General features: G+C 39.9%; 1 pseudogene; it reads right to left on the reverse strand.

Annotated features, from left to right (window-relative positions):
• The window catches only part of LOC133754209 (nuclear receptor subfamily 2 group C member 2-like), an 860,911-nt pseudogene extending 847,091 nt beyond the window's left edge, over window positions 1-13,820 (reverse strand).
• Between the last annotated feature and the right edge of the window lie 8,640 nt (window positions 13,821-22,460).

Raw genomic sequence — 22,460 nt, forward strand, 5'->3', positions numbered from 1 at the left:
AGTCTGATATTCTCTCTTCTGCTTCACCCATTCTGTTTTTAAGGCTCTCTAATGTGTTTGTCATTTGATCTATTGAGTTCTTCATTTCATTGTGGTTTTTTGTCACTATCATAGTTCCATGTTCTACTAGTTGTTTCATTTCATTTTGATTCCTCCTTAATATTTCATTTTTCTAAGAGAGAATTTCTATCTTGTCCATTAAGGATTTCTGTAGTTCAAGAGTTTGTTTTTGAGAACTTCTTAATGTTCTTATCAATTTTTTGAGATCCACTTCTTGCATTTCTTCTATCTCATCATCTTCATAATCTTGAGTTGTGGTGTCTTTTTCATTTGGGGGCATCATAATGTCTTCCTTGTTCTTGTTACCTTGGTTTTTGCGTTTGTTGTTTGGCATGTTGGAGATATTTGGTTTCTTCACTGTGCTATTTTTTTTTGTTATATTATGGCTCTAGGTTAAGTGGACTGTCTGCTTTCAATGGAGCCTTAGAGGCTTGAGATGAGTGTGCCCTGAGAGCTCTGTTTGGTTCCTCAGGTTTGAGGGTGTGCCAAAAGTGACACTCCCATGTTAGGCGTGGTAAATCTCTCTTTATTTCATTCTTTTTTTTATTCAAAAGGGAAGTAATTCCACACAGCTGAACATAATTGGAGGTAGTTAGCAGGAGAATGATATACCCACCAGAGCCAGAGATCAGAAGCTCTTTCCCAAGGACCACACAGAGAATCTGTGCTGCCCTCAGCGTGGGCTCCAATTCTCCTGTAGTCTGCCACGAGGTTGCCAAGTTAGATCCTAATCTCCTGTTATTTCACCCCTCAGAGTCAGGTTTTTCTGCTAGGCTCAGGGTCGGTGCAGACCTGAGGTCACCCTGCTTATGACATATGTCCAAAATGGCACCTGCTCTTTGTCTTCCTCGCTTTTGAAAGGTGATTCGAGAGATAGAAACTCATGTCCATATCAGTCACTTTTTTTTCCTCTATCTCTTCTAGTTAGCCTGGTGAACTTTTCCCCACAGAGTTTCAAGCCTCATTCCCTCTAGTTTCCTCTTTCCGCTTTCCTGCTGGTGTCTCGGGCTATTGAGGTTCGGCTCACCTCACATTCCAGCACTGATGTGTTGATTCTGCTGCTGGTGTCCCTAACTTCAGCTCCCACTCTCTCCATGCAGGTCCACTGTGAATCACTACTTCCAGAAGTGTATCCTCTGCTGTTTCTTCCCCTACTCTTCCTTGAACTTGCAGTATCTCCACTTTTATTGTACTGTCTCTTCCCAGACTATCAGTGTGCTCCCTACCTATTCCACCATCTTGCGGCTCTCAGGCTCTTTCTCTCAGATCAACTTTAAGAAAACGAAATGTTCCAAGTTGTCAATATTCTTTTCATATGTAAAATTATTCTCAGTTAAAAACACATAGATTCAAATTAAAACTTAGTCTGTTGATAATGCATTTTTATTTATAAAAAATAGTATTTATTTATTTTAAATATACAGTTAGAGAGAAAGCAAAAGAGAGATAGAAGCCAGCGGCCTCAAATTCCCTCTGAGTCTCCCAACTGGGTTGCAAAGAGCCAAGCACTTGAACCATTTTCCACTGCTTTCCCAGGCACATTATAAGGGAGTTGAATTCAAATTGGAGCAGCCAGGACCAGAAGCAGTACTCATACAAGATGCTGGTATTGCAGCAGGTAGCTTAATCCACCATACCACAGTGCTGAATATCATAATTTTTTTAAATTTTATTTATTAGAAAGAGGGACAGTGAGATAGAGACAGAGACAGGAGACATAAAGTGACAGGGAAAATGAGAGCTCACATCTATTGATTTACTCCCTAATGGCAACAACAATGAAGGATGGACCAGCCTGGATTATGAACTTCATGTAAGTATGTAGTGGAATGAGAAGGCCACGAGAATGTGGCCACTGGCAAGTGAGCATCAGTTAGTCAGGAATGGCTTTGAAACACACCTGGCAACGGTGCCTGCCTGGCAACAGGCTGTGATTGGATGGCTTTGGAAACTGCCTGGCAACAGGCTGTGATTGGTTGGGGCATAGACCATCCCTTGACCAGATTGGCTTGTCTTGGCTATATAAGCTGTTGTACCAACTGTAATAAATGAGTCTGTGGGCTGCTCGCCTCAAGCCTGCTTTCTCCTGACTCCCGGGGTCTGTGTGTTGACTCTGCACCTCTTGCCCCCACCATGCTGCTCCTCTCAAAAATGAACCCACTGCAACATTGTGGAGAAATCAATGGCAACATAAGTCACCCCACATGAGTGTCAGGGACTCTATTATTTAAGTGGGGTTGCAGTCAGGAGTAAGACCTAGGAGTCAAACCCTGGCATTCTGATGTGGGATATAGCAATCATAACCACCAGGCTAGCTGTCCATTTATCATTTTTGTAACAATATAAAAGGTCTTTAGCAGAGGGTAATGTGGTAATGGAATGCCCTACATTTGTTGTTTGCTCTTTTCTAGCACCTGGGACACACAGGGTAGTCAGAAAAGAAGCATGAACTAAGAATCAGACTTCCAAATGAAAGAGGTATTCAAAAAGTTCACAGAAAATGGAAATTAGAGGAATTCAAGATGGCTGTACATGGAAAATACATTATGATTTTCACCACAGTAAAACAACAGGAGAAGAGGGGGAGGAACCACATTCCAAGAGGGCAATTGCAGAGAACTGTGCAGTGGAAAATCTACAGAAAGAAGTACACATTATGGAGCATTGAGGACAGTGCAGTCTCACAATGGTGAGCCCATGCCACTGGTGATATTGCCTGGTGATATTGCCTAAGGAAAATCTGATGGTCCCTACTGAGTTTGCATCCAGCTTGAAGTGCTAGCAGGGTACAGGGTGCCTACCTAACCCCATGAAGAGAGCCCACATTGCTTTCTTCTCATCCCAATAAAAAGGCACCTGGCAACTAACAGGGGGGGAAAGCCATCCTAATAAGGTGTGTAATTGGGGCGAGCACCATGGTGCAGTAGGTTAATCCTCTGCCTGCAGTGCCAGCATCCCATATGGGAACCAGTTCTAGTCTCAGCTGTTCCTCTTTCAATCCAGCTCCCTGCTGTGGTCTGGGAAAGCAGTGCAAGATGGCCCAAGTCCTTGAGCCCCTGCATCCACATGGGAAACCTGGAAGAAGCACCTGGCTCCAGGCTTTGGATTGAGCAGAGCTCTGGCCATTGTAACCACTGGGGAGTGAAACAATGGACAGAAAACCTTTTTCTCTGTCTCTCCCTCTCATTCTTTGTAACTCTACCTCACAATTATGTAAATAATAAATCTAAAAAATAAGGTGAGTAATTATTGCTGTAGCCCATGCATATACCCTAGAGGATTTATCAGAGGAATAAATCTGCAGCCCTCACTGATTTTAAGTCTGGCCTGGAGGATTAGTGGCAAGTAGGGTGCTCTCATGTGGATCTGTGAAGTGAGGGCCCATTGTTCACTTCCTCTCACTCTATCAGGGCACCAGTCACTGCTTGCCAGCATGGAACATTGATTGACTTCTACCTCCAGGAAAGCCACAACTCTCTCATGTACAGGGTATCACACAAGGCTAAAATCCCTGACAGTGTGGGAATCCTGTGACTGTGTGATAGAGGGGCAGGGGTGTGGATGGGTCCTTGGGCAATCATTGGGTCTGACTCCAGAGGATCAAAGTTCCCTGAGTGCTGGGGTAGGTGATCTTGGATGACTCCAAACTCACACTGAGGAGCACACAGATCCTTTGTGTAGTTCCTGTGCTTGAGTGAGTAGGGTATTCAGGCACTGTGGACTAACACTGTGCAGTTGGTTCACCTTGGCAAAGAAGGGTTGAGGAACACAGCCTACCCTTGCTGATGACAGACGAGATCTACCATACCCACATGGATGTCACTATGGATTCTTGCCTCACACTTGAGAACTGACTGGAACTCCGACCAATCCAGCACAAACCTCTGGATATCGGCTGAAGGAGGAGATACTGCACTAAGCCATAGAGTCATATTTCAAATATAAAAGTCCCCAGATGATAAAACCAAGTATATCCACAAATCTCTAAGAGATAAATGTAGAAATATAAGGAACATGATCAAGGAACTCAAAATGACTCCAGAAAAGTAAGAGGAAGTACTTCAATATTAGTATGTGAAGAAAAAAAGATTGATGAGATGCCTTAAAAGGAATTCAAAAGTATGATAAGACTACTCAAAAAAAGAAAAGCAAATACATTAATTAAAAAAATTCATATATGGCATGGCTCAGAAACTGCTGGGGAAGACAGAGATAATGATGAAAAATCAAACAAAATTTTAGAAATGAAAAATCCAATATGTCAAATAAAAAATATAGTGGAAAGCCTTAAAAAGAGGCTCAGTGATACAGAAGAAAAAATATATCAGCCACAATACAAATCTTTGGATCCATGTCAAACAAACAACAAGAACAAAAAGGAAAAAAAAAGAAAAAAAAGAAAAAAAGTAGTATTTCATATTTATGAGCTACCACCAAATGACCTGAATTTCTTAGAAATTAAGGAAGGTGCAAAGACATAATGGATTATAAACTTATTCAATGAAAAATAGAAAATTCTCTAATTTGGAGAAAGATGTGGCTATCCATGTGCATGAAGTAAACAGGACTTGTGTGTAATAAACATGATCAGAAAAGATCATCACCTTGACACATTTTAAACACTCACAAATAAAACATTAAAAAAAATCCTAAAATGTACATTAGTTTAACTCTAGATCTATTTTAAAGGATCACCAATTAGACTGACAGCTTATTTATCAGAAACCGTACAGGCTAGGAAAGAATTATTATGTTTCTAAAGTTCTACTTATGAAATGCATGTAAATAAATTTAAAATAAATAATTTGTCACCACCTTGCCAGTTTTACAAATGACACTCAAGAATGTGCTATTCACAGAAGCACAAGTAAAATAGTAATCATAAAATAATGTGAATTCATAAAATTTCATAGTAAAAGTACCAAGGAAATCCAAAACAATCAATAGAAATATTTATGGAAAAATAGTAGGAACAACTCATTACTTGTCAATAGCAAGTCTAAATGTAACTGGACTAAACTCTCCAATTAAAAGATGCATACTGGCTGCATGGATCTAAAAAAAAAGCCCATCTATTTGAGCCTACAGGAAACATACAAACCACCCACACACAATTGAGGATTAATTTCCAACAATGAGTTCTGGGAATTCAATCTATAGTAGATACTACTCAGTAGGGTGTGCCTTTTCCATGTCCCTAAGGTTAGCATTACTCTTATTGCCTCTTACCAGGGCTGCTAAACCATTGCCACTGATTTCATTAGTAGCTTACCTCACCTTAAGTATTGAACATTTGGTATCCCCCCCTCATCTCCGCATCTAGTTATCTAGTCTCTGTTGGTTGGAACAACACAGTATTCATATCTTGTGTTCCTTTTCTTCCCTGAACCATCATTATTGATGAGAAACTGCAGCAAAGTAATTGCTCCTTTTAATGTTATTAAAAATCCTGCCTTGTATACATTAGAAGCTATCTTATTAATTTCCTTTTCCATGTAACTACTTCCTGAAAAAACTAATGGAGTGTCTTGTAAAATTGTTAACAGTGATTGCACATGGATTCTTTTCTCAGAACTCTCTTTAGTTCCTATTCATCCCTATGTTTCATCTGCAATCCCTGCTCTGAAACTTGGTCATGGCTGGATCCATTCAATGACTAGACCACTTCAGTATATAAAGGAAGAGTGCTAACACTGTGATCCAGGAATATGTTTCATAACATCCATGAAATTATTATGCTTCATAACATGCATGAAATTCAATGCAAAACTGTACATGTCTCGGTGTGTGTGTGTGTGTGTGTTTGTGTGTGAACAGGTCTTCATCTGGAGACAGGACACTTAGATTTCATTCAATTCCCCAAGACATTTTATTAGCTTCCTAACAGTTGCAATGGCAACCGACTACATGCTTGATGCCTTAAAACAGCAAAATCATGAAATCAACAGGTGCACAGGGCTCTCAGAAGGCCCTAACAAGAGGATTGTCCTTCAGCTGCCCCAGCTTCAGACAGCTGTCAGCATTCTTTCACTTGTGGAAGTGTCACGCCAATCTCTGCCTCCATTTGTATGTGGCCTTTCTCTCTGTGTTTCAATATGATTTTCTGTCTCTTATAAACACACTCTCAATGGGATTAGGGACCATTTTAATCTAGTGTGATCTCATTTTGATCCTTATTTTAATTACATTTGCACAAATATGCTATTTCCAAATAAAGTCACCTTCTGAGTTTCTTTATAGACATGAATTTAGAAATGGTGTGAATTTCTACCCACTGAAGAGAGACATGACCCAAAATAGTTATGAATGAAATTAAGTGCAGCATAAAATCCGAAGCAACTATAATGGCAATCCAGGGTCCTCATACTCTGTGTCCACCTTACTATTTCTCTGAGCTGTGTATTTTGCTGCCACAGTCCACCCCACATGCCACTTACTCCTGGGTCCTGATCCACTGTACCAGTCTGCTTCCTACTCACTATGGATTCTTTCTACTGGTAGGTTTTTAATCTTCTGCCTCCCTCCCTTGGTATGCATACAACACACAATTCAGACTTTTACCCTCAAAATCCTTGTTCCATATTTTGATAACTAGAGAGCTTAGCCAGTCTTATGGGTGACTCTTATTTCCCTCAAATAATTCAGAAATTGAAATCTGCATCCCTAATCCAATCCATATTGTGTTGAAGAATTGACATTCACTGAAACTTCTTTAACTCCTTGAGTGTGCTGTCTCGTGTACTTACCACCTATGTACCTGTTACTATAAGTGTTAGACATCTAAATGGTAGTTATAGCTATAGTTATATATAGTTATTTAGTGTTATGCAACTGAGTAGAAACATGCTCAGTTATTGCTTAAGATGTATGGTACTATCACCTATGAGGTAGTTTTAACTGAGAGTTACAGAAGGTAAATAATTTTCCAGCATCATAAAGCTGAGGATCAGCAGATCTGTGGTCCAAATCCAGATTCAACTAAGTTAACAGAATGTGCTCTTGATGATGAAGAATCATCTTATCACATTCAAATACTAGAAAAGAAATTGTGGTTGTAGCAGGATAAAGTGGTAGGAGATGGAACTAAGTAAATGGGTATCTGATTAGTAGGACCTCATGTGCTTGAAAAACTAAATAATTCTGAGCATGATGGGAATACAATTGGGGAATGGAGAAAAACAGGATCATAGAAAACATGCTACATTTTTCAGTTGCAAAAAGTAAATCACTTTCCATTCATTTAGTTATTCATTTAATAAATGATTATTTTCTGATGGACCTACAATGCACAGAGCACAGTTGTACATAAGAACCCCATCATAGGGGCTGCCAGTCTTGCAAGCTCTGGGCATCAGTAAGGTGACCAAAATACCTTCCCTCCCCTACCACTATTGTCTGCAAAATTACCTGAATATTTCAGACAGTTAGGTAACTGCATGAGTAATCATCCCTTTCTCAAATTCCAACACCTGTGTTAAGCTCATTACATGTGTATCTCAGTGTAAAAGTCCTAAAATGGGTGGCGTGTTGGTTCTCGCCAGTCCTATTTTATGGCAGAACAAAGTGAGACACAGAGATATTAAGCAATGTGCCTCAGATCTTGAATCTGTTTCTAGCTAAAAAAGTGTCATGCCTAGGAAGCACTGGATGAAGAGTCCTCTGGAACCTGAGGGCCTGAGAGGCAGCTGTGGGTCTTTGACAGCTAACTGCAGGATGAGAGTAATTTTTACAGGGCAGGTAAAATGTAAAGCACATGAATGCAAGGTGGCCATGGACAGAGACATAGAGCACTGGAGGGAAAGGAACACAGTGGCCTGAGAGCCATTCTCTGTTCATTGTCAGAGAAATCAGTTTATTTCCCCATCAGAGCAAGAGACCATAAAGCATTTGGGGTGTGATAGGACTGGGCAGGGAGGGGCTGGGGTATGTGAGAATAAAACAGGTGTGCCAGGCTCTCTGGGCACCAACTTCATGGTTTCTCTCCACTCTCCCACCCCAGGGCCTTGAGGCAAGTTGCTTAATTCTCTCTCAGTTTCTAAGCAGTAAAATTAGGATCAATGTCATGTCAGTGGGTCACTAAACATTCATAAAAACACACAGGACACACAGGAAAACCTTGGTGCATTGATGGGCACAAAAAAAGCTCTAAGGAAACCACAGCATGCTCTCATCTTCCCAACTGTGGTGAGAACCAGTGATGTTCAGCATGCTCAAGAATGCATATGGCCTGCCAGACGGCAGTTTGTGAAGGCACCATTGCCACTTTAAAAAGAAATGTGTACTTGACATGAGGAATTCCCCTCTGAAGAACCCATTCTAAGATGCACACACTCATTAACTTCCTTGTCAAAGGATGAATCTATAAACCACTTCTTAGTCAGGTGGGGTTTTAGGTGGCTGTGAACCTTCATAGACTTTCTTTTTAAATGACAGAAGCAGGGTAAGAAAGTTGTACACTTAGGATAATCTCAACAACACTGAATGTGTAACCAAACTTACTGACACACATGCTTATATGTGTAAGAAAAAGTGACAAAGAGGTATTAGGACATTAGCAGGTTTTATGGCTGAGGACAATAACCATGAACTTTTAAATCACACTTTTTATCTTTTGATAAATTACCTATAAGGAACATCAGTTGTTACAGGAAACAAATTGTTAGACACCAACTAAGTAGAAAGCCTCCAGCACAAAGGAGAGTGCAAGAACACTGACTTGGTTTTTATCTGGAGGCCACCTGCGTACAGTGCTTGATCAGATAGAAATCGTGTTGAAAGGCCTGTGTCATTTTCAGAAATGGTTGTAATTGATCCTGCACCAATTAATGCTTAAAAGATAGCATCAATTACAACAGCTGTCTGCAATCACAGTGAGGGATGGGGTCATGGTCATTGGATTCCTGCACTAGGACACAAGGCTACATACCCTTTTATGGTCTTCCAGTTGCCTTGGGGTGAACTTGATGCATGCTCCTGCTAAGTATGCACAGATTCCATTTTGGTATGACATCATCCCTTTCTGCTATTCCTGCTCATTACCATATCATTATTTTGGACTTAAAAGATCGCCTTTTCTCTATTCCTCTCAATCCTAAAGATAAAGAGTGATTCACATTTCCAATGCAACAGTTAAATAATTGTATCTCCTCATCCCAATATCAGTGGGCAGTACTTCCCCATGGAATGAAAAATAGTCCTACTATATACCAGTGTTATGTTGATACAGTTATGCAACCTTTCTTTTGCAGATATCTCCCAGTTTTCACCTTTCATTAAATAGATGATACATTACTAGGACATCTAGGTAAGGATTATTTAGACAAAGCATTTTATGACCTTCAGGGCAAGCTGTCTAAACAGGGACTGTACATAGCACCAGAAAAATTACAAAGGTAGCAACCTATAAAAGATTTGGGAACCATAATTACTGACACAACCATAAGATCTATAAAACCACATTTAGAGTTAAAGAAAACATCAAAGTTAAATGAGCTACAAAATGCCCTATGGCATATTAATTGGTGTAGACCACATTTGTCCATTACTACTCTTCAAATGAGTCTTTTGTTGCAATTATTAGAGAGAGAGTCCACTTTAATTTGGTAAGAATAGTCACTCCTGAGGCTCAGGAAGCATTTCAATTAATAAATAAAATTTTGGATAAAATGGAACTTCATAGATACAATCCAACAAAGGAAATAAATTACTTGTAGTCCCTACCAAAAAACACCTTTGGGAACAACGAGCCAAAGTCCAGAAGCAGTCAGAGTCTACCCATCTATCTCATGTACCTCCTAACTTCATCACACCATACTTCACTATGATTATGACTCATTAAGTCAGGCAGAAAACAGTGTTGAGCTATTGCTGGGGTAGAGTCCCACACCCTACTACTACCTTTAAATAAACAAGAAGTAGAATATCTACATGAAAATGATCCCATATGGCAAGCTGCTATACATTTTCTGGGAAAAAAATAGACTCCCACTGCCCATATTGGAAGCTGCTCACTCTCCTTACCTGCATGACCCATGTTATGTCTCAAATACTGAGTAGACACTGATTCCTCAGGCCAATATCTTACGTACACTTGGTACTTGCACAGGAACAGCCACAATGACTTGTTATAAATTAAATAAAAAAAATTTTGTCCATAAAACTTGGCATAATGTTCAGGGTTCAGCACAACTTACAAATGACTTCCCAAGTGGTCAATGTCTTGCTGACTCTATATATGTGTCTAAAGTTTTACAATACTTTGAAACTTCCTATATTAAGCCAAAAATACAACACTTGAAACTATTTTTACCTCTCTACAAAATGTAACTCAATCACATAAACCTTTTTATACATCTCCTATATTGGAGTCTTCTTTGGACTTCCTGGACCACTAGCAGACTAAATGAGGCTACAAAAAAACTTACTGGGATACATATCTAATATTTAGAACAAGAAAATCTCGACCATCAGTTGCTGCATCAACCTGCAACCATACTAAAGCACAGTTCCCATATCTCCTTATTTGGCGATCAAAACTTATTACCTTGGCCGGCGCTGTGGCTCAATAGGCTAATCCTTCACCTGCGGCGCTGGCTTGCCAGGTTCTAGTCCTGTTCGGGGCATCAGATTCTGTCCTGGTTGCTCTTCTTCCAGGCCAGCTCTCTACTGAGGCCTGGGAGTACAGTGAAGGATGGCCCAAGTCCTTGGGCCCTGCACCTGCATGGGAGACCAGGAGAAGCATCTGTTCCCTGGCTTCAGATCAGGATGCTGCACCAGCCACAGCAGCCTTTGGGGGGTGAATCAACAGAAAAGGAAGACCTTTCTCTCTGTCTCTCTCTCTCACTGTCCACTCTGCCTGTCAAAAAAAATTATTATCTCATCTTCCAAACAATGCTCTCCATTTTGCCATTAGGTCCACAAATGTCTGTCTACCCTAGAGAATTAAAAGGCAATGCTGTTTGGCAAATGGATGTTACACATTTTCTGGAATTTGAAAATGAATATATGACATGTAATGATAGATACTTATTATAATGCCTCAATGGCCTCTACTATGGCAGGTGAAAAAGCCACACACATGTAACAAATCATTGTATTAAGTGTTTCTTAGGCATTCACTACAGCATGATGGAATAACTCAGTGTATAATCTGTCTACGATTAATCAGTACATGTCTGGATGACAGAGTGTTCAAAAAATGCAAGGGATTGCCAATTCAACAAAACATATTTATGATTTGGCTAAAATTCATGTAGATACTACTAATGTTCACAAATTAGGTTAATAATTTTAATAATGGCTTACATCAAATAAGTCTGCAAAATCTTACTTTGTGGGGTGCTACTATCATTATTCTAAGTATTTTTCATGAAATAATTTGGTGACTACTCTCTAATGTTCATAAATCCCAATATTCACTTTGTATTAGTTACAAAATAAAAAGAGTGGAGGAAATGTTGGGGAACAAGATAGCCACAGTGTTGACAAGTTTGAGGCTCCGTGTCTGCACACATGAGGAGGGCACTAAACACAGTGAACTCTGCTCTAGTTCCACAGAATGCTGTGTGGAACTATAGGGAAGCTGGCTGTGGGAGAAGCACACAGCATCCTCCTCTCTTACTATTGTGGATGTCTCCATCTGTTTCCTCTCCCACAACTTAAGTTCTTATGTTTCCTCTCCCACAACTTAAGTTCTGATGTATGTTGCAGTTTTGTGGAAAACAAAGCCTCTCTGTAAAACCTCAGACACTAGGCTCTATATAACTTGCTTGAAAAATAAAGTGGCTGATCTCAACAAGCCAGTCCCAGAGTTGTCACTCAGCCTTTGATCATTTCTCTACATTCTCTGAGACTCCTTGGTTTGCTACTTGAGAAAACTCACAACAGGAGAGACTTGTGACCTGGGCATTCTGGACCAGGCCCAGAGTGAAGCGGTCATTCCAGCAGACCCACTCTAGGTTGTGTTGCAGTGCTGACCAAGTGTCTGAAAGGCTTGTAGTGAACTGGCCCAGTGCATGGAGAGGAAGAACCAGAGGGAAATAGACTTGTAGATGTAGTGCACATTGAGGTATTTCTTTTTTTAAACTTATTTAATAAATATAAATCTCCAAAGTACAACTTTTGGATTATAGTGGCTTTTTTCTCCCATAACCTCCCTCCCACCTGCAACCATCCCATCTCCCACTCCCTCTCCCATCCCATTCACATCAAGATTCATTTTGAATTATCTTTATATACAGAAGATCAACTTAGTATACACTAAGTAATGATTTCAACAGTTTGCACCCACACAGAAACACAAAGTGTAAAGTACTGTTTAAGTACTAGTTATACTGTTAATTCACATAGTACAACACATTAAGGACAGATATCCTACATGGTGAGTAAGTGCACAATGACTCCTGTTGCTGATTTAACAATTGACACTCTTAATTATGACATCAGTAATCACCTGAGGGTCTTGTCATGAGCTGCCAATGCTATGGAAGCCTTTAGGGTTTGCCGACTTTGATCTTATTCCAATAGGGGCAGAGTCAAAGTGGAAGTTCTCTCCTTTCTTCAGAGAAAGGTACCTCCTTCTTTGATGGCCTGTTTTTTCCACTGGGATTTAAATATTGGTCTGGGCATTGTCAGCTTAAACATAAGGGATGTGTTTGAGAGGAGAGGGCCTTCAACCTCATTGATGGGTGTTGGATGCTCCCCATTCCACTAGTGTCTATGTCTTTGACCAGGCTTGGAGGCCAGGAGTTGTCTGTGGTATTAAGTGCTTTAGATAAAATATCAAAGGCCCATGTAATCTCACTTGCAGACTGGTCCTCTAGCTGGTTTTCAAAAGTGTCAACATTGTTCAAGGATTCACTTGGCAAGGGAGGTCACTGTTTGCCAGTGTGTCTAAGCTCCCTGGCTTGTTTCAGCTGTGAAGTCATGGCTAAGAGAACTATGTCATCCTGATGTAGGCTGCTAGATGTTCAGAAGCATCCCTTGCTCCATCTTTGTCTGCCACAAATGTTTTGTGGCTATTGGAGGACTTCTCAGGTCCTTCTGGATATAGATTTTCTCAGGTGAAGCAGCACATTTGGTTCTCCCACTGCATATCAATGGGCTTCTGTTCACACTGCACAGATTCCATTTTCACACCCATAGCCAAAATTTTTTTCAGCCAGCAAAACCGACAGTGATTGCAGTGATGTTTGTTGGTGACAAAGTCTTGGTTGCTCTGGCAAATTTTTCTACATGGTCCTTTTAAAGAAACCTTTGCAACCTTCACAACTGACAGCCACATAGTGATGGCCAGAGGCTTTGTCAGCACAGACCACACACTACTCCACCACCTGGAGCTGCTATAAGCCCATCTTGCCCAGCAATTGCTCCACAGAAGCAGAATCCATGAGCATCTGGATCCTGCCAGGAATGAGGTTGTCTCAGGTATCGAATATGAGCTGCTTTGTGCTGGATGTCTCCAGGAAAGCCAGGATTACCATCTCAGTTCCTGTTCCATCTGGACCAGTGAGAATGAACTACTCTTTGGGGGATCCAGAGGCATCCACTGCTGTGACTATTTGTGTCATCTGTCCTGTCAGCTGGTCCATCACAGTCTGAATGTGCTGAGGAGAGGCTACCAGCAGAGTTGGTGTAATGATCTGGATGCACAGGGAGGGGCTGGTCATCCCTTGGAGATTCTGGCAGAGAGATCTGTGTAGGTGGTAATTCAACCACTTGTGGGTCCTCACTCTGTGATCAACCAGTTCCTCCATATTTGTAGCCAAGATGAAGCAAGATCATTAGAGAACCTCAGGATTTTGCACCAAAGTGGCCTAGAAGCAGGTCCCATGTAGGCAGCGGGCAGCCCCTGGAAGAGAGGGCCCAGAGCAGTGAGACTGGGCTCCCTGAATAGGATGGCAGGAGCCTGAGACTATGGGCTTGTGGGGCCACAGGAGAGAGGTGACACTGTAGTGAAGGGGGGTGGGCCCGGGGAGTGGGCCCGGGGCACTGCCTGGTGTGGGCCCAGGAGTGCCACAGAGGTCACAGGGAAGGAGGGATCTGTTGTTGTTTTTTGTAGTGGAATGAGAAGGCCATGCAAAGGTGGCCACTGGCAAGTGAGCATCAGTAAGTCAGGAATGGCTTTGAAACCCATCTGGCAATGGAGCCTGCCTGGCAACAGGCTGTGATTGGATGGCTCTGGAAACTGCCTGGCAACAGGCTGTGATTGGATGGCTTTGGAAACTGCCTGGCAACAGGCTGTGATTGGTTGGGGCATAGATCACCCCTTGACCAGATTGGCTGGTCTTGGCTATATAAGCTGTTGTACCAACTCTAATAAACGAGTCTGCTGGCTGCTTACCTCAAGCCTGCTTTCACCTGACTCCCGGGGCCTGTGTGTTGACTCTGCACCTCTTGCCCCCACCATCTGCTCCTCTCAGAAACCCACTGCAACATGGTTGAGAAATCAACAGCAACAGTTTTTGTAAGTGAAATGTCAGAGTTCCTGGCCTTGGTGCAGCCACCTCTGCTGCCATAGTGCTGGGAGGAGGAGGATGGCAAGTGTTCTCCCCGGCGCCAGCTTCCCCGTGTATAGTTTTTCTATAATAAGTATATTCAATGAATTCTCTAAAGACTAATACCAGCCCAGATTTCATTATGCAAAGATACTATGACTTTTTTCAACATTAGAACATTCTTCGTGTAGCATATTTACCTAATTTCATGAGTTAATGGTATTTATTGTTATTTAGTAATAAATTTCTATCCCATTTAATGAGCAATGCTTACTTCAATTTCCCACATTATGTGCATGTCCTGGGAACAAACCAGATCAACATTCCCATTAACACTTCATTGATTTTTTTTTTTTAGATTTATTTGTTTAGCTGGATGTCAGAGCTACAGGGAGAGATAGAGAAAGATCCTGCATTTTAGGGTTCGCTCTCTACAATGTCCAAGGTGGGCCAGACCAAAACCAGGAGCTTCTTTCAGGTCTACCATGTGGGTGATGGCAACCCAAGCACTCAGGCCATTTTCTACTTTTCCCAGGCCATTAACAAGGATCTAGATCAGAAGTGAAGCCACCAGGACACAAACTGCCACTGAATGGGGTGCAGGCATTGCCAGTGTCAGCTTTACCCACTATGCCACAATGCAGGTCCCTATTTCACTGAATTCTTGGAGATAATGGTCAGCTATACCCAATCCCAACTCAGTCTTACCTTTTAGTCTGGATTCTCTTAGATTATATTTGAGTATTTTATTTTATCTACCAAATATTATTCAAAGAGGAAGAGAGTTTTAAAGCTAAATCTTTATATGTTCTAGGTAAATATGTTTGATTGGAAGGCCATGTGTATGTCCAGTATGTGTATCATATATTGTGTTGCTACAAGGACAGTCTGCTAGATAAAATCCAGGACATCCTAATATTGTGTGGAACATAGTTATACTAATATCATGTTGTTTAACTGAAATGTAAATTCAACTAAATGTTCCACCTTTCTAAGTCTGACTGCCTTACTCAAAAGACACATAGGAACTTCTCAACTGATAAAATAATGACAAACTGCTCTTTATGTTGTATCATTGTGTTCTTTACTCCCTTGTTACCAAGTGTATAAGGTTACTTGGATATCATAAACTTCCACTCCCAACAACCATTTAACTAACTTCCCAATTAATTATACTAATTCTTTCCTAGTCCTATCTTTAGGTTTCACAAAATACTTCTTTTATAATTCTAAATTGACTTTTGCATTATTGTAGTAACACTCTACTGAAGAGAGGCTGGGACTATTAGTAATGCTCAAGTTATGATTCCTAATCAAAGCACAGGAAGGCAGGATCAATGCTTTCATAAGAATGACAGTTGTTTTCTCAAATAGCCACAGGTCAGTCACCATGACTCCCAAGAATAGGAAGTCTTGTGTGATGAAAGATTAGAGGGCTTGTGCTCTTTGAGCTAGTAATTTCATTTCTAGGAGTTTATTCTAAGGAAACAAACAAACAAACAAACAAAAACACCAACATCTGCACAGAGTGTTCCTCACAGTCTTACTTGTAACAGCAATAAGTCAACAAATAAATGGGAACAAAAACGGAGACCAACATTCAAATCTCCATCAGAATAGAATTAGGTAAATTCCTGATGGTGCACTCAAGGAAATTATTCTCCTAATGAGATCTTACCCTACTGTCCACTCTCAACAAAATATGTGGTCTCAAGAAAATATCAGAGACAAAAAAGATCTCCATGCTTAAAATCCACCAGTAGACTCTCATTTTGTTTTTATTAATTATGTATTCATTTGAAAAAGATAAAATTGCATTTCAATTAAAAATTTAAATATATACATGATATATTCTTTGATTATGTACAATGGCTATTTCAAAAAGTTTGAGGGGATAGAACTCAAAGCTAAATTTATTTTGTTGGAAGAAAATTTGAAATCTATGTATATAAGGGATCTGTAAAAACTAATAGAAAATGTGTATTATAAAAATCTATACATAGATTCAAGCATTTTTCAACAAAAATAATCTCTTAATTCCATTTTACATGAATTTTTTGAAGTATCATTGTCTACATTGTTTTGCAAGATATACACATTGTGGAATAGCCAAAGTGAATTAATACACATATCATCTCACACATTTTTAAGAGGTAGTAGTCCTTAAATCTATTTTTTCAACTATTTTGGAGAATACAATGCATTATTATTAACCATAGCCACCGTGTTTCATATTTTCTTCATGTTCCAGCTCAATCATCTTCTATATTTTGATTATATACCCACATTTTCCTTCCCCTAATTAAGATCTTTAACTTTATTGTTTGTCTCATCAACTTAAATGTTCTTGCCCTAGCTTCCTTAAAGTTACCCCATTATTATGCTTTAATATTAAATATTACCAATTAGTGAGGTCTTTCAACCTATTTAGCTAAACTAATATTTTCCCCTGTGCTAGGGCCTAATTGACACATTACAGATTTTTATTTTTTTCTCCAGAGCTCTTAAAAAACATAAACAATTTTTATACAAAGTTTTAGTTTGTACCTCCTTCTTGAAATATGCTCTATGAGTATAGTTTTGACATTCAGCTCACTCCAGAATGTGAATTATAGAAAATTCAGATATATGAATCTCATTTTCAATACATTAGCAATTAACAGGTAGCCACATAAAGTAAAAACCAAACCAAAACAAAAAAATCAAAAAAAAATACTAAAAATCAGAGCAATTGCATTTGTTATGAAAGAGTGATTTATTAGCTGACAATGCAGAGGTAGTCAGTATAAAATAAGGAAATGTCTACCTTTAAATTTCTGGGAAACTTATTGGCTCCTCTAAAAAAGGAGGAAGGACATGGCTCAATACAGATGTGTTATATTTTGAGAGGCTACAGTCCTTTTGCCCACATGGAAAGGGTAGTTGATGGGCTATGATTACCTGGGCACACAAGTGTAAAGAATGAGTCTCTAATGGTTGAAGCACTAATTCACCAATTAAAATAGATGGATTTCAGGAACAAAAATTGAGACACATATAGCAGACAGGCCTTTTTTTTCTTTTAGACAGGCAGAGTTAGACAGTGAGAGAAGAGACAGAGAAAGGTCTTCCTCCCAAATGGCCACCACAGCCAGCATGCTGTGGTGATCCAAAGCCAGGAGCAGGTGGTTCCTCCTGATCTCCCATGTGTGCGCAGGGCCCGAGCACTGGAGCCATCCTCCACTGCCCTCCCAGGCCACAGCAGAGAGCTGGAACAACAGGGCAGAATCTGGCACCCCAACCGGGACTAGAACAGGGGTGCCAGTGCCACAGGCAGAGGACTAGTCAAGTCAGCCACAGCACTGGCTAGACAGGCCTTGCATATATAGGGTTTGGAAATACATGAAGGAATAAATAAGATACAAATAAACCAGTGCTTAAAGATAATTTATAGCCCTTGATGATTATGCTAGAATAAAACAATGAAAGGTAATCATTATAGCTTCCTTGTCAAGAATCAAAAAGAAAAAAACTGAAAGTATTGAGAAATTATAAAAGGAGACATCTATGAAATGCCATTAAAATACCACACATAAATGAGGATCCAATGATTTTTTTAAGAAAAATGTTAATAAAGTTAACAAACCATTAGGGCAATTAGTAAAACAGAGAGAAAAGTAGCACAAATCACCAATTTCAGTAATTAATACAGGATCATCTTTCTTTATAGGTCATAGCCTTCACCAAGATACTGGTGGTTAATGTGTGAAATTCTTAGAAGTAAAAATTTGACTACAGAGATCAAAATTCACCATATTTTGATAATCAAATTTCAAAAACACAAGTATAACATAAAATAGGGAAACTCCTGCATAAATCCAGTAAGGTGAATCATTTCAAAAATCCCAACCAACCAAAAAAAAAAAAAACGCTCACACAATAAACATTTCAGCAGATCCCTACTTACAAAATCCTCCAAACTTTTAAGGAAGATAAAACAGATCCACATTTTCCAGATCTAGCCACAGTAGAAATAAGCAGAGAACATTTTTAAATTTCATTTAGAAAACCAGAATTTCATTGATGATGAAGCAAGTGGACCAAGACATGAAATAAAAAATTAAGTTTTTTAAAAGCATCCATTCCATAAACTGAGCTAGAGGTATCCTAAGCAAAGTAATAATGTAATAAATGAAACCACATAAGAAAGCATATCAATAGCAAGCAAGATATAATAAAAATCGAAACAGTGGTTAATGTTCTCAGACAAGTCAACCAGGTAGGTAAAAAATTACAAGAATAAAAACCACATGATCATTTGGATTGCACATTGTAAATCATTTAATAAGGCTCAGCATCTAGTAGAAAAAATAAAAATGCTAACAGAACACTGAAAAATAAAAGCCGGTGACTGCATTACCCTGATCAAGATTGAAGGGAACTTACCAAAACAATGCACCTAATAATACAGGATCACTGGATATTTTCCCCCTCCTGGGAGTAAACCTGGACAATGATACCTGCTCTATCTCTCTTCAACTTTCTAGTGCAGGAGTAGTAAGAAAAATGACAGTAAGAAGAAACTATAAGGTGCAAAGATCAACTTCTAATTAACAAAATGTGAATATATTGCATGTTGTTTATATACAGAGATGAACCATGAAATCTAAAAACACATACAAGGGATAAATAAAAGTACTAGAAAGATCAATATATAAATAATACATTAAATATATGAAATCCACTAGATTATTAAGTACAGCAAGAATAGAAAATAATATTAAAGGGCAATAGACAGACTAGAAAAAGTCTATAAGAGAAATGGAAAAAAGGATGAAATATTCAGTATCTTTAAATATTCTTAAAATTAATTTAAAATGAATTAAAAGAAAATGTACCACATATATATCATGAAAAACAAAGGCTTGGAAGTCAATAAACAGCCCCTATATTTTAACTGACCTGAATGAAGTCGGCTGCTGCGACCCCCAGAGAGGATCCTCTCAGGAACAGGGACCAGGGAGGCAGGAGGGGCCAGCAGGTGGCAGGACCGGGAGGTGAAGACCCCTCCTCTGTTGGCAGGTGATGTGAGGACTCAGTGTCAAAACTGATACCAGGACCGGCCCCTACTTTTCTCCCCTGAAGATGCACGCGTCTGCACTGTGGAGGGTGCTGATTGGCTCCATTCTTTATTACATAGTGCGTACCCTGCACTATCCAAACTGTCCAATCAGGGGCGCTTGCGTAAACAACACATAATCACGCGGGATCTTGACGTCATAGTAGTCTTCCGGTTTTGCGGTGGAGAGAGGTCCAGGGAGGAGTTTTCACGGATGGGAACCTCCGACGGTAAGGATCATCCGTCTGTTTTCTGATCTTCCTTCAAGCAGGATGCCTGGCAGAGGTGAGTGTGTGGGACAGGGAGTGCGGGGAGGGGAAGCGGGGTTGGCAGAAGTTGATGTTCTGCCAGGCAGGACTCCCAGGGTTCCCAGGGGTTGTCCCTGGGCCTCATGTCACTGCTAGCACCTCACTGCCTTCGCCCCCACTGGTCTGTGGTGTAGGCCTGGACTGGCACCTGGGACTCTGGGCTTCCTGTCGCTTCCTCACAGAGACTTGTCAGCCCCCGAGCCATTTCTGGGCAGCTGTGTGGCAGCAGTCGCCCATCTTCCCTGATTGTGCAGTGGGGATAAGTGGTCCTTTGGGAGAATCCGTGCTGGGGGTGGGAGGGTGCGTGCAGGTGAGCGGCTGTCCTCTATGGGGTCCTCGATTCCCCTTTTCATCCCAGGGCTGACCTTACTCATTCTAGTTTTATGATTATGTCAGACACAGTGTCTCATTTTGCAAACTCTGACCTCTCAGCATATCTCGTTCTGGGAGTCTGATATCAGTGTTATAGACTAGGCAAGTTAAAATCAAAACTGCTTAATTTGGCTCAAGGCTTTTGGTCCAGGTTTTAGTGGGTCAGAAGGACACTGTGGTTTGATACTTGAATGTTGTTTTATCACGTACACATTCCCTTAACAGGCTGTCATCTGTGTTTGAACGTTCAAAATAGAAACTTTGGTCACATTTATGAATGTTGTAAAAAAGATGTCTGTTCCATGACAACCTTTCCAATCCTGAAGATAGAAGGTATTACTTAGATTCCTAAATTATTTTTAATTTATATTTTAGCAGGGTAACTTTTCAAGATTAACAGTATAATTGACAAAATTTCTGTTTATTGAAGGTGTGCAACCTGATATTTTGATACATGACTGGAATTTCAAAAGTTTATGGAAAATTCAGATTATCTTTTAATCCATTTTTCACATGCCTTTTGTAGTCCCCTGTGCATATACATCATGAAATTATTAGGACAATTCAACTAACATATCCATCAACTTACATAGTTCTAAAAAGAATACTTAAGATCTTAATAAGTTGAGTATCTAACACTGTATTCATCTCATTACTGTGCATATATTAGATCTCAAGAAGTTAATTTATCTCATAAGAGTAAATGTTTGTTGTTAAGTAACATCTTCCCATTTCCTCCATTCTCAGACCCCTGGTAACCACCATTCTCTTCTGTGTTTAAATTCGACTTCATTATATCCCACATATAAGTAAAAGTATGTGGTATTTATCTTTCTTTTTGGTATTTCAAAAACTGTAATATCCACATTGATACTTTTGGATCCAAGTTGTGAAAAATGTCAGAATTTCCTTTTCAGGGTTGAATGGGATTCCACTGAGTGTGTGCATTACATTTTCTCTATTCAGCTGTTGGCAGACAATGTGGTTATTTCCATATCTTTTTCTTGTGAAAGAATGCTAATTGATTTTATTTTCTTTTAATACACATCCTGTAGTGAGTTTGCTTTCTTCAGTTGTTCCAATTTTAATTTTGTTTGAGGCACCTGCATACTGATTTCCATCATGGATGTACCAAGTAACATTCCCACATTTTTTAAAAAGATTTTATTTATTTATTTGATAGGTAGAGTTACAGACAATGAGAGAGACAGAAAGGTCTTTCTTCTGTTGGGTCACTCTCCAAATGGCCACTACAGCAGGAGCTGTGCTGATCTGAAGCCAGGAGCCAGGTGCTTCTTCCTGGTCTCCCGTGCAGGTGCAGGGGTCCAAGCACTTGGGACATCTTCAACTGTTTTCCCAGGCCACAGCAGAGAGCTTGACTGGAAGAGGAGCAACTGGGATTAGAACCAGCACCCATATGGGATGCCGGCACTGCAGGTGGAGGATTAACCTAGTGTGCTCCGGCGCCAGTCCCAAATATCCCCACAATTTATGTGTTTCCTTTTCTCCACATCTGGTTCAACATTTGACAGTTTATATATATATATATATATATATATATATATGTTTTCTTTTTGATAATACCTATTTTAGCATATGTGAGGTAATAGATATTGTGGCCTTTATGAGCAGTGCTGAGCCATTTTTCATATGGCTGCTTACATATATGGATTGGAAAAACTGATCAAATACTTTGTCCAGATTTATTGCAGTATTTGCTTTTGGGATATGTACGTTCTTTGTATTATTCCCTTAATCATACTATCATTTGCTAATATTTTCTCCCATTTCTTTCTCTTTAAATTTTTTCCCTTAGTATGCAGAATTTTTCTTCAGTTTTTTAAAAGCTTTATTTGTTTGAAAGGAGAGTTATAGAGAGATAGATAGAGAAAGAGCAAGGGAAGTCTTCCATCCACTGATTCACTCCCCAAATAATGCAATGGCCAGAGCTGTACTAATGTGAAAACAGGAGCCAGGAGTTTCTACCAGGTCTCCCAAGCAGGTGTAGGGGCCCAAGCACTTGGGCCATCTTCTACTGCTTTGCTACACCATAGCACAGAACTGGCTCAGAAATGGAACAGCCGAGACTCAAACTGGTGCCCACATGGGATGCCAGCACTGTAGGCA

The sequence above is a fragment of the Lepus europaeus genome, chromosome Y, assembly GCF_033115175.1.
Source record: "Lepus europaeus isolate LE1 chromosome Y, mLepTim1.pri, whole genome shotgun sequence".
NCBI classification, from domain to species: domain Eukaryota; kingdom Metazoa; phylum Chordata; class Mammalia; order Lagomorpha; family Leporidae; genus Lepus; species Lepus europaeus.